The sequence below is a fragment of the Lipotes vexillifer genome, unplaced genomic scaffold (assembly GCF_000442215.2).
Source record: "Lipotes vexillifer unplaced genomic scaffold, Lipotes_vexillifer_v1.1 scaffold1829, whole genome shotgun sequence".
Classification (NCBI taxonomy): Eukaryota; Metazoa; Chordata; class Mammalia; order Artiodactyla; family Lipotidae; genus Lipotes; species Lipotes vexillifer.
The window spans coordinates 924,766-937,407 of NW_006790200.1; the positions used below are offsets into that span (position 1 = coordinate 924,766).

At 42.0% G+C, this 12,642-nt stretch overlaps 1 protein-coding gene across 2 annotated transcripts in view; it reads left to right on the forward strand.

The window, feature by feature from the left end:
• Positions 1-4,628: 4,628 nt before the first annotated feature.
• Positions 4,629-12,642, forward strand: part of ATP6V1C1 (ATPase H+ transporting V1 subunit C1) — a 39,064-nt gene continuing 31,050 nt past the window's right edge. The window contains exon 1 of one of the 2 annotated variants that reach the window (XM_007463262.1): positions 4,629-4,744. The gene's annotated coding sequence lies outside the window, so the exon portion shown is untranslated. Of the gene's footprint in view, positions 4,788-12,642 lie in introns of both variants that reach the window. The other variant, XM_007463261.1, reaches the window with a different exon arrangement.

Here is a 12,642-nt window from a genome sequence, read left to right on the forward strand (position 1 = left end):
AATGGGTGATGTTTTTTGTCTTTTTGCTTATCTATGCGACCTAATTATTAAATAATTAATATGTATTCATTGTTATAACAGAAATAAATGAAAACATGTTTTAAAAAGCTGTGATTCTGTAAATATTTGGCATGTATTGAAAAAAAATTTTCTGTTTCTATTCTTCCCAACCAAGGGCCATGATACATAGAAATTTGTGATTGTGGCGAGTTAGGAATTCACTGAGAGGCTGGCATACAGGAGCCAACCTCCTAGCTAGTGAGTAAGGCTAGCTGATATCTCAAAGCAGCAGTGTGACCATAACTTGTTACATGATTCCACGTAATTCTTAAAACAGAGGTTAATATTGTCTCAGTGTCATAGATAAAAAACTGAGAGTATTATATACTATGTTGTTTGTCAAGAATTTGGGACTCTGAGAACCTGTGGGTCTAGTACTAGGGTTCTCAGCCTCAGCATTACTGACTTTTTGGATCAGATAAGTCTTTGTTGTGGAGCTGTCCTGTGCATTGTAGGATGTTTAGCAGCGTCCTTGATTTCTACCCTGATTTCAGTAGGTACCAGTAGCATCTCCCTCCCCACAGGTTGTGACAAGCAAAAACGTCTCCAGACATCGCCAAATGTCCTCTAGCTGAGACCCACTGGACTACTGTATCCTACTCTTTTGTTTTTGGCTGTGCTGCATGGCTTGTGGGATCTTAGTTCCCTGACCAGGGAGTAAACCCAGGCCCTCAGCAGTGAAAGCATGGAGTCAACCACTGGAGCACCAGGGAATTCCCCAGTGTATCCTATTCATTAACCCTGAACATTATCCTCTAAAAATTCCAGATATATACATCAAATCATTTTCAATGCTTCATCTTCACTGGGGCTTAGTTCTTCAACTAAATCTTTAATGTTGTTGATGATGAAAACAGACATTATATTGTAATGAATATATTTTGCCTAAATATTTTCCTGCCTTTTCCATTATTTCCATCCTAATATGGATCAAAATGGAATAAGCATTTTTAAGGCTTCTCATCCATACTGTCAAATTGCTGACCATAAAAGTTGTACTGGGCTTCCCTGGTGGCGCAGTGGTTGAGAGTCCGCCTGCCGATGCAGGGGACACGGGTTTGTGCCCCGGTCCGGGAAGATCCCACATGCCACGGAGCGGCCGTTGAGCCTTCACGTCCGGAGCCTGTGCTCCGCAACGGGAGAGGCCACAACAGTGAGAGGCCCACATACCGCAAAAAAAAAAAAGTTGTACCAGTTTACATTTCCACTAGCAGTGTAAGAGACTGTCCTATCACACCATCACCAGCACTGGCTATTATGTACATATTTCTATCTTTGCTAATACAGGTTCTTATTCATATTTATTTTTCTATATTATTTACTTTGATAAATATTTATATTTGCTATCTTATTTATATTTTTGAGCACTAGTAAGAGTATACATTTCCCTATATGTTTTAGCCAGTGGTATTTCTTTTTTTCTCAGTTTTTTGTGCTTTTTGTTCATTTGCATGTGGGGGTCTTAGTATTGTTCTGATTAATTTGTCTGAGATCTTTATATAATGTCACCTGGATACCATAAATTTCTACCAAAAAAAAATAGCTCATTAAAGCATTTGAGTTCATTAAACGTCTGGGCAGATGGCAGTGGATTTACATCATAGCAATTGAAAGGATCTCAAATGGGGTTCTAAACAGTCGCGTTTTTTCAAGTTCTTTATCACGTTGCTTTCTTCTTTCTCTGCTTTCTACACCTTATGCCTTCCTCACATTCCAACACCGCCCCCACCCCATTTCTGTTCCTTTCCAATCTCTATTGGAAACTAGTTTACTTATGCCTTTTGTGTCTTTGTCTCCATTTACCCAAGCTCTCAGTTTATCTTCCACCCCTCTAGTTTATCAAAGTATTTTCCTAAACAAGGACATTTCCTTTTCTAAGAGGAATATCAGTACCAACTTTCAAGATATTTTTAATATTATAGGGGGGTGAAAAATGATTTTGATTCCTATTGTCCTAGTAGTTTCAAATACTTTCCCCACTTTCTTTCATTAAAACATTTATCTTTTTCCCTTGACAAAATTTTGAGGAAAAAAATATCTTCTCTATGCATTTTTTCAGTGCTTTAAGCCTTAGAAGGTGCTTCCAGATGGGGAATGTTTAGATACTTGGAAGTGGAGGAAAAAGTGTGTCATGCCTGTTACACATACTTAGATACCTAGGACGCTCCTATGCATTGTATCAAAAAGTAAGCTTTGGGCTTCCCTGGTGGCGCAGTGGTTGGGAGTCCGCCTGCCGATGCAGGGGATGCGGGTTCGCGCCCCGGTCCGGGAAGATCCCACATGCCGCGGAGCGGCTGGGCCCGTGAGCCATGGCCGCGGAGCCTGCGCGTCTGCAGCCTGTGCTCCGCAGCGGGAGGGGCCACAGCGGTGAGAGGCCCGCAAACTGCAAATAAATAAATAAATAAATAAAAGCAAGCTTCGCACTCTTTGTAAAATACGTTCCCTTACTATTAGAAGCCATTAGAAAGCAATCATGCCCTGCTTATTCTAAACATGTTTGCTAGATTTTTAAATGAGATATACTAGGTCTAATGATAATTAGAGCTAACGTTTATCTAGCACTACATTATACTGCCTCTCAAGTATAACATGGTGTTTAAAACATTGCAAAGTGTCTGGACATCAGAAGTAGATGTACTCGAGTTCAAAAATTAAGAAATGGACATGAGAATTCTGTTTCAGGGCCATATGCAAACATAAAGAAACCAAAAGGTTTTAAATGCAGACCCTAATGTTGCACTGCCCAAAGCAGTTGTCACTAGCCTCCTCTGGGTATTTAAATTTTAATTAATTAAAGTGAAATAAATTTGAAAATTCAGTCCTTCAGTCACACTAGCCACATTTCCACTGCTCAAGAGCCATGTAAGTCTAGTGGATACGATATGGACAGCACAGAATACCATTTCCACCACTGAAGAAAGTTGTATTGGACAGTACAGATCTAACAAAACATTGCCTTTAGGCCCACCTTTTGTGATGCCAGATAAAGCCCTTGGAATTCCTGACAAGTTTCCAAAGTTGTGTTACAGAACTTGTTGTTGGAATTGCCTGAACATCACCCAAAACTGGTGAAAAGCATCAGGCTGGGGATAGGTTGTTTGTTACTTTTTGTCCAATGTATTACTAAGGCTCTAAGAAATTCTGTGGTGAATTTCTGCAGGGACACAACAGCAGAAAAGGCATACGATAGGTTAGAAAACCTGGGTCCTATAATATATAGTAATAATGGCAACCATTTATTGGGTGTTTCATATGTGCCAGGCACTATGCCAAATGTACACGTCATTTAATCTTCACAACACCCCTATAAGGGATGTATTATTACCACCATTTTACAGGTGAAGAAGCTGAAGTTTACAGGCCTGAGGTCACACAGCTGGTCAGCAGTGGAGCCAGGATTTAAAACCAGATATGTCTATTCTCTTGTGCTAAACAGCTCTGTGACCTCTGGCTCTTCACCTGCCCCATTTGTAAATATAAAAGGACTGAATTAGAAAATCACAAAGTTCTTTACCATTTCTAAAACTATGTTCTAAATTAGAATAATACCACCTACCTTCCCCAGCCAATGAAATACGCAGGGCTCAAAAGAGCGGCTTGTTACCTTTTCTTTCCCCAAAGGACATGATTTCTCCTGTCCATGCCTTTGCCGCGTAACCTTCCTTGGTTTCCCACTATCTAATGTGGTGCCAACTATTTATGATGTTTATTACACGCCTCACATACCCCTGAACTAGATAACAGGCTCTCTCCTGCAAGGAGTGATTCACGCCAGCAGATAATCCTAAGAAAATTCGCACAGTGACTATCGCACAGTAACTGCTCCATGAACATTTATGGAATTAACCTGAAGTGGCCTGGAAGGAAAAGGTGAATCAGCGGCCGAAGTGCACTATTAAGGATATTACTCAGAAAACCGGGCTGTCCGAAGAAAACCCCGAGTGGAGAAGCCTGTGTAGGGGCTGGAGAGAAATTCCAAACTGCAGAAACCTGAAGAAGTGGGATTAACCTTAGGGATGGTGGCGATGAAATTCACAAGTGACGCACAAGACTCGGGCAGGACACAGGGAGAAGCAGAAACCCTACCCAATCGCGGAACAGCGGCCGCCAGCCGCGACTCCCAGGTCTCCTTGGATCCCCGGGGAGCCTCCCAGGCCCGCCCCGCCCCGCCCCGCCCCGCCCCGCCCCGCCCCGCCCCCCCCCGCCCCCCCCAACCGCAGCGGCCACTCCCTCCTCCCTTTTCGGTTCCTCCTCCACGCTGCCAGGCCCCTGGGCACAGCCAGGCACAGCTGGGGAGGTGGGCACTCACTCTGCACCTGACTGAGCTGGTCCTGGGTGGGCTGCTCAGGCTGGGGGCTGCAGGCCCCACTCAGTTGCTGCTGGAGCAGGGCAGGGCTCAGCTGGGCCCAGGCCTCCGGTGTCACCCCAGCCTGCTCAGACAGCCCATACACAGCCATCACATCTCCAGCACTCAGGCATACCTGGCCTTCCGAGGGCTCGGCCGCGGCGGCTGCGCAGCGGCGCGCGCGCAGGCGGAGCGGCGGACGCCGCGGTCAGCTGACTGCTCCGGCTGGCACGTGACTTGCTTCGTGGGCTCTGGGGTCGAGGAAGTCGTGAGGCTGCAGCATAGGTCGGGTAGGGATGGAGCGCTGAGCCGTTAACGTCTGCCAGGCTGTACACCTCTGTACCTGTTACTGCTGCCACTTCCTCGTTTGACACTTACCTGGGTCAGTGAGCGATGGCTACACCGGATGGGGAGCCCCGGCCAGGCCGAAGCTTGCGCTGCGGTCGCCGCCGGGGAGGGATGGGGGCTGGCGCGGGGGCCGAGGCTGAGGCGTTGGAGCCCGTTGGGCGGCTGTGTCTGGTTTCTCGGCGCGGGTTCGTCGCCGCCTTGGGCCTAGGTTCTGTCTCTAGGGAAGAGGAAGGAGGGAAAAAGAGAAAGGGCCCCAGGGGGTACTCAGTGGCAGAGGCAGAAATAAAAATTCCGGTCTGGGACATCTCTCCTTGGATTGGGGTGAGGATCACAGTGAATGCTCGTCCGCTTGATTGAGGGGGATGAAAGGTGACTGAGTGGCCCAGATGAGGATCCGGGGTGGTGTGTGTGAGGTCACAGCGACCGCGAGAGCCTCCACTGGGTGTACGCGCTTGCTATGGGGATGGGAGTTTAAAGGGTCTAGGAGCCCCTCAGGACGCAGGGTCCTTGTGGGCAGGGGAAAGAACGAGAATCCAGAGAACTCACACCATTTTTTATTAGAATGGGGGAAGGGTAGACAAGAACCCCCTGAAAAGGAGCTTGAGGGGGGAATCACACGGGCAAATTGAATCACCTGAGAAACAGAGGAGTAAAAGGGGAAGGAAAGTTTGGTTAGATTCCGTTTGCACCCTTCACTGAGGGTAGTTATAGCTACCCCCAAAGCAGTCCTGAAGTACATAGGGGAGACTGGATCCTTTGGGGGTTGATGGGAGACTCCTTTGCAAAGATCTGTTTTGGCCTTCCATACTTATCCTTTGGTACTGTCATCTACTCCGGAACATCTTTTATTGGACAATAGTCACAGGAATTACCTTTCATGTTTATTTTGTTCTCACAGGTCTTTGAGAGAAAGTAGATGAAAATGCCATTCATTGTATAGTTAGGGACCTATCTAGACCCTTGGACCTAGAAATGGACATCAAGTGATGTGTTTAAGTCTAGCAATAACTTCCATCGTCTTCTGATTGCCGATTACCTGCACAGTACTTAACCACAATCACATCTAGAGAGAAGGGTGAGTTTTTCGTAGTGCACGGTAACCTTTGATTCAGCGCTTCTGGTGAACTTTTTTGAGTAGGACAGCTTCAAAGGGATTTGGCAGCGGTGGTCAGTGCTTTAAAGACTGCTTTTCTGTTGGCTTAGGGGAAGCGGGTCAGTTTACAGTTCAGCTGGTGGAGATAATGAGCAACAAGGTGGGCAGAAGGTGCTCAGCTTGTCAATCACGGTTCTTTGGCAAGAAGCAAGTCTCAAATTGTGCTGAAGACGGAGCCTCGGGTTTGTGTCTCAGACTCTTTTGGTGTATCTTGCAGGGACTAGATAAAATCTAAAGAAACAGTACTCGGGATCTGACTAAAGTAAATGCTGAGAGCTAGGTGGTTAGTGTAATACTGCTTTTAGAACTGGGCAGGAAATGATCATTTTTATTTTTTGGCATATTAGTCTTAAGAGCCTTATTTACATTAGTTTTCTCTACCTAAAAAGAAATGTTTGGGCTTCAAAATTTTGATTCTGTAATTATTTCCACAGCTTGCGAAATAGTTGCATTGGCTAAAGAGCACAGCTGGTATGCCAAAATCAACCTTTGCCAAAGGATCTTCTTGTGGTCCAGTCCCCAAGCGGTCAGTCTTCCTTTTGCACTTGAGCCTGCTTAGGCGTTGTTGCGGTTTTGACCAAATACCTCCTAGTTAAATTTTATTCTTGTACATATTCTGATCTATGTGCTGGAGTAAACCTTTTTCACCCTTTGCATGTGGAATTTTATACCATTTTAGTTATAAACTAATTCATGTTTGGTTCACATTTCACTGATCTTTTGAAGACATAGTAGAAACCATTAGCATGGTGGCCTTGGAAAGATAGCTCAGGCAGTGAAGCAGGGCAGTCTAAAATTTCCCTTTGACAAGAGTGAACCTTGGAACTAGAAAATTCAAACTGTGTTCTTGATAATGAAGCAAAATCCTGTTCCAAATGTGTAGCAAATCTGCTATATATTTATTGAGTTCCAAGAGGAGCCCTGTGGGCAGTGGAGGAGATGTGCTTTAGTTACATCATAGGGTAGAAGATGGAGCCTTAGCTCTGTACTTGAAAATAAAATGCAGGCAAATGCAAAAATGGTGTTTTATAGAAAGAGATTGATGTATCTTTTAAGATATTTTAAGCAAACTATCCATGAATAGGAAGTTATTTATAAATTAAGCTGGTTAACATGTGGATTGACTTTACCATGAAAGGTTTTCTTGGTGAACCAGCCTATAGTTCAGTGTTTCTCAGTGGGTGCTTTTGGCATTTTGGACAGGACTGTCCCTTGTTTGGTCCCCATCCGCTAAATGGTGGTAGTGGCCCCCACGTTGGGACAACCTAAAATGCTCCCAGACATTTCCAAACTCCTCCTGGTGGAGAGAGGTACCATTTGGTTGTGAAACACCCCATGTGGTGCCATCCTTTATTTACTGGACACATATCTGAGTACTTGTTAGTGACAGGCCCTCTACTAGTTGTTGGGGATAGAGGTTAAGAGCAGTGTTATAATAAACTAGCAAGTAAAATGTATGTAGTCACTAGCTCTGTGGCCTTGGGCAAGAAATTTCATTAACTGTTCTCTCATCTGCAAGTGGGGCTGGTGATGCCATCTTCTTTGAAGGAATCAACTACAAAATTGCTTAGCATATTGAAGTGCTAATCACATAGCATATATTCAATAAGTGGTTGTCATTACCAGGAAACAGGATCTCAAGCTTACTTGAGTGATGAATTGAGGGTGACAAGCTTGTTTTAGATCTTTGGCTTGTTGAATTTCAGGCTAGAATACATTGTCTTAGAGATATCAGCACCTTCTAGTGGAAAACATGGTGCTGTGGTCCAGTCACTGTTATAAAATAACAGCCTGAAAGAGAAGGGAAGTAACGTTTTGGGAACCATGAGTGTAGAATCAGGGAGTTGCCTGGCATGGAAGGAATTGTTTGCTCCCTGGGTCAATGTTGAGTTGCCTGTGGCAGAGAGAAAGTCTCTGGGCCCTCAGAAGGTTCTGATGGTTCCTTTAGTAATGGGGATACAGTGTCCTCCTTGCCTATGGATTCAGCAGCTTGCTTTAGCAGAAACTGCAAGAGATTTTTAACATTGTGTTATGAGTTGTTACCTTTCTAGCTGGTTTCAGGTTTTATGATCAGCATCTATGCCTAAGTAAGGCTTGGTTCCTACACATTTATTTCTAGCCAACTGTAAAATAAAAAGATGGCAGTTGTTTATAAAATACATTAAAGATTAAATTGTCTTTCATATTTCAGTATATTTATGGCCTGAAATTCAGGTAATTCTTAAAAGGATTATAGAGCATTTATAGGTACTGTTTCAGTTGAAGACAAAACAACACAGAAGTTAAGATTTATTTAAAGAAGGTGTGTCCTGATAATTTAAAAATTTCCTTGTGTATGAATCAAAGTCTCTTGGAAGGTAAAATCCCCCATTGTTGTTGGGAACTTTTAAAACAAGTTTTATTGTGAGCAATTCCCTCCCACAATCCCAGTTAAGATGCTTCTGTTTCGAAGGCTAGAATTTTAACATTCAGAGAGGAAACAGTTATTCTTATTCTTTATTTGTATGGTGTTAAAAATTTCTAGGGGAAGGATGTAGCAACTTTTTAAGATGAATGGATTGTGGTAACTGTTTTGCACTTATCAATTCTGTTAAAAGTTGATGTGTCACAATTGGAAGGCTATGTGATATTTCACTGATATCTGAGGTATGCCTTCTTGTGCCTGTTGAAATAAGTCACTTTAGTAAACAACTTGGTATTTTCAAGGACTGAAAAAGGAAGTTGTTTTGCATTTAGACCACGCTCAGCCTTTATTGAGAAATTTAATTTACTGTGAAAGGTGGTTGCATTTCAGAGACTAAAATATTGGTTCCTTGAAAACATTAAAAGGACTTAAGTATTGGAGCACTTACAGGGGTGCTGTACTGTTTTCTTTGGTTGCCCCTATCCTGGGTCAGGCTGATACCTTCATTTACAAAAGAAATGCTAGTAGCTGTTTGGGTTTATTATCCCCACCTTTTGTGTTGTTGTGATAGTTACTACTTTACTCTTTTTATTTTACATTCAAATCCTTGCAGTAGGGAAATAATCCACCGCCTTTAAATTCTCATAAGTGGGTGACACAGTAATGAAATAAACAGTCTCAGAGATTTGGACCCAGGATTTCCTTTCTTCTCTCTTTTCCTTCCTTCCATTTTGAAAAAGAGTTGTTACTGCTTTAAAAACAAAAAAATACTTATTGCAGTCAGACAAGATAGAAGTGTTTAAAAAATTTGACTAGTGATTCTCTTGTGCCTCCAGTGTATTCTGCCTTGATATATATATTTTTTAATCTTGTCATCTGCATTGTTTTCCTCCTACCTTTCCCTGCACACACAGACCTACCTACTTGTAGAGACCTACATACACATACACACCCACACACACAGAAGTATAAGCTCCTTCAAGACAGGGAGTACATTTTGTTTTGCTTCTTACCACAGTTCTGGGAGCTTACCACAGTTCTGGGAATTTAAGCACCTAAAATATTTGATGAATGATACGACCCTAACTTGAAAGCAGTTACAGTCAAAAGATATTTGGGCGGAAAAAAACGTAAAATAGATGTCTGCTTTAATGCAGTCTGTTACATGGATTTCAGTGGACATGCAGGTTGAGGGAGAAATAGTTTGGGATTATATGAATGGATTTGGTGCATGGTTGGACTTGGTTGGGGAAATCTTTTTGTTAAGAGAATTTTGAGTTGGTTGAAATAGGAAAGAGATTGCCTTCTGCAAAATGGACTGTTGAGCAGAGGCAAGTAAGAAAGAGACTACAGGCAGGCCTGAGGTAAAGATGGATAAAGGGAGGTCAGAACATTGTGAAGATAAGGCGGAAAAACTCAGACAAAGGACATTAGTAGTGATGACTGTGAAGAATGGGAGATTTGAATTTTATTTCTGAGCAGAAGCAGGACTAGGGGCATAAGTTTTTGTAAGTAACTCAGCCTCCTATCACCTAGAGCAATTTTTTTTTTTTTTTTTTTTTTTTCGGTACGCGGCCCTCTCACTGTTGTGGCCTCTCCTGTTGTGGAGCGCTCCGGATGCGCAGGCTCAGCAGCCAAGGCTCACAGGCCCAGCCGCTCCGCGGCATGTGGGATCTTCCCCGACTGGGGCACGAACCTGTGTCCCCTGCATCGGCAGGCGGACTGCCAAGCACTGTGACACCAGGGAAGCCCTAGAGCAATGTTTTTAGTGCTGGAAAAGTTTTTCAAGAAGTTTTGGGGATGAATCCGGATTCTAACACTGTGGTCACAAAACCACCTATTTGTACGAAGGGCATTAAAATCCTCTGTGTTCTGTCCTTCATAAATGAAATAAAATTGTGTATTTCTTGAGCAAAGCAGTAGTTTACCCAGATTTCGTATTGTTCTGTACTTGATTTCATATATCATATTGCTTTGCACTTTTTAAGTTTGTAAGCTGCCATAGAAAGCATGCAAAAAGTGGGTTCATGTATTTAAGGTTTCTGAACTCCATAGAACAAAAATCATTCCTGTATTATAGAACTAACAGTACTGCGTGATTCTTGATCATGTTGGTATGACATTTAGCCATCTTATTAAGTAATATTTGCCATTTCTTGTAACATTTACTATGTAACTCACTATATAATCATGGAAATTCCTGTTTTACTATAGTGGTTCTGAAACCTGTCCGATCATCTGATTTACTTGAGGGACTTAACAAGAAAATAGAAAAAAAAAAAAGAGTCCTCGGTCTTAGCCAGTATAGATTCATGGAATATAGGAGCAAAAAAGGATCCTGGATATGGTAATCCAGTCCTCTCATTTTACAAATGAAATTTACACAGACAGTGATATGTAGAATTGGGATTAGATTCCAAGTCTTCATATTCTCAGTGCAGTGCTGTGGCCGTTACACTATGCTTCCTGAAGTTGGCATTTAGGTTCTTTCTGACTGAAATTCCCAGTGAGATAAAAAGGCTGTTTACCAACCTTGATCTCATACTTCAGACACAGCTACTACTAACCAGCTTTGCCTTTATCTTTTGTATTTATATCCAGGGTTCTTTGTTGCCACGCCGTTTAACGGTCTCTAAACTTTTCAGTGTTTTCAAGTGTGAGGATATTGCCCCACTTTTTTTTTTTTTTTAATGAAGTGTGGGGTTTTTCTGGCATTTACATGTAGTAATTCATTAATAAAAAATTAGGAAACAGGAATACGCAGAAAGAATGAAAATGAACATTCATAATCCACTCCCAAGAGATCATCTTTAATGGTTTTTTTAAACAATTTAATGTTTATACCGATATATAGTCTTCTTTCTTAAAGCTGTGTCAATGTTTTTATGGCTTTTGATTAACATTGACAAACTGCCTTCTAGAAATTGTCCCTTTTTTAAAAAGTTACAGAACTTTTTTGGGTTATCCTGTGATATATAATTATTTTAGATTGAGGAAATATTAATGATGGCAAGTTATTGTATCTTTATTAATGCTTTTTAATGAATTTATATTTTATCAATCATTAGAGCATGCTGTACATTTGCAAAATTAATGACACATATGTGTGGGACATTTATTCAAGCTACATCTGTCCTTTTTTTTTAAACGGAAATGAACATTTCTCCACTTTACTGCCAAAGCAGTGCTCCGTTCTTCCCACACATAGTATTATTACAGTCTTTCAGCCTAGACTTGTTATATTTCTCATGTTCATTGTTGTTAATCCTGTTTTCTATTAAATGTTAAAGCATGGGGCTGAGGGACTGGGAGGTTGTGGTCGAATCCCTAGCAAAACCAAAAACTCAGGAACAATACATACAGCAAAACAAGAGGAGACTTCAGCTTCTGGCCACCATGGAATAACTGGTACCATACTTGCTTTCCCAACATAAACAACTAGAAAATTGGATAAAATATATGAAAAAACTGCTTCCAGTTATTGGACAACAGAGGTAATACAGGAACCAAGAGACAGGAAACAAATGAAATGAGCTCTATAATCTCTCTGGCTGTCTGCCTGGAGTCACTCTCTGGACCATGGGTTAGAGGAGACCAAGCAGAGCATGTTGGTCTTGCTGAGTTGAGGAGACTTGGAGTTCGGGAAGGCTTATCTGGCTAGAATTCGCGGGTTGGATAGGCTGACAGGAGGGAGCTAGACAGAAAACCCACCATCTGTAAAGGAGTCTCTCTCTGTCGGAGGCCCGGCAAAGAATGACTAGAGAACTTTAGACAGTTGCCAGAGCTCATGGGGCCGGAAGGCGTATGGATACCTTATTGAATCCCTGGGGCATCCCATGGATTCCCCAGACGGTCAGATCTTAGTAGAAAGGCTACATTAGCCCTAGAGTAAAGCTTTAGACTTAGCCTGACAAAGTATAAAAACAAGCCTTGAAATGAAGCATGCTAAAGCTCAAGTAAGGTAACCGTCAGAACAAAGCACAACATTCTTAAAAGGAAGAAAACAAAATCCAGTGATCAGCAGTTTAATGTTGTGAATTGTAAATATGCTCAGTGATTTAACAGAAAACATGAACATAATGAGGAAAGAGAAGTTTTAAAAGATGGAACTTATAAAGGTGAAAAATACATCTAAAGCGAAAAATTCACTTCATGAGACAAATAGATTACTTAAGAAAAAGTCAGCCAGCTAGAAAATGTAGCAAGAAAGTATCCAAACTGAAGCCCAGAGAGGAAAACAATTTAAAAAAGTGAATGGAAGCTCAGTGACCTGTGGGACAATATCAGGTGGTTTAATATACATGCCATTTTTGTCTCAAAAAAAGGGAAAGA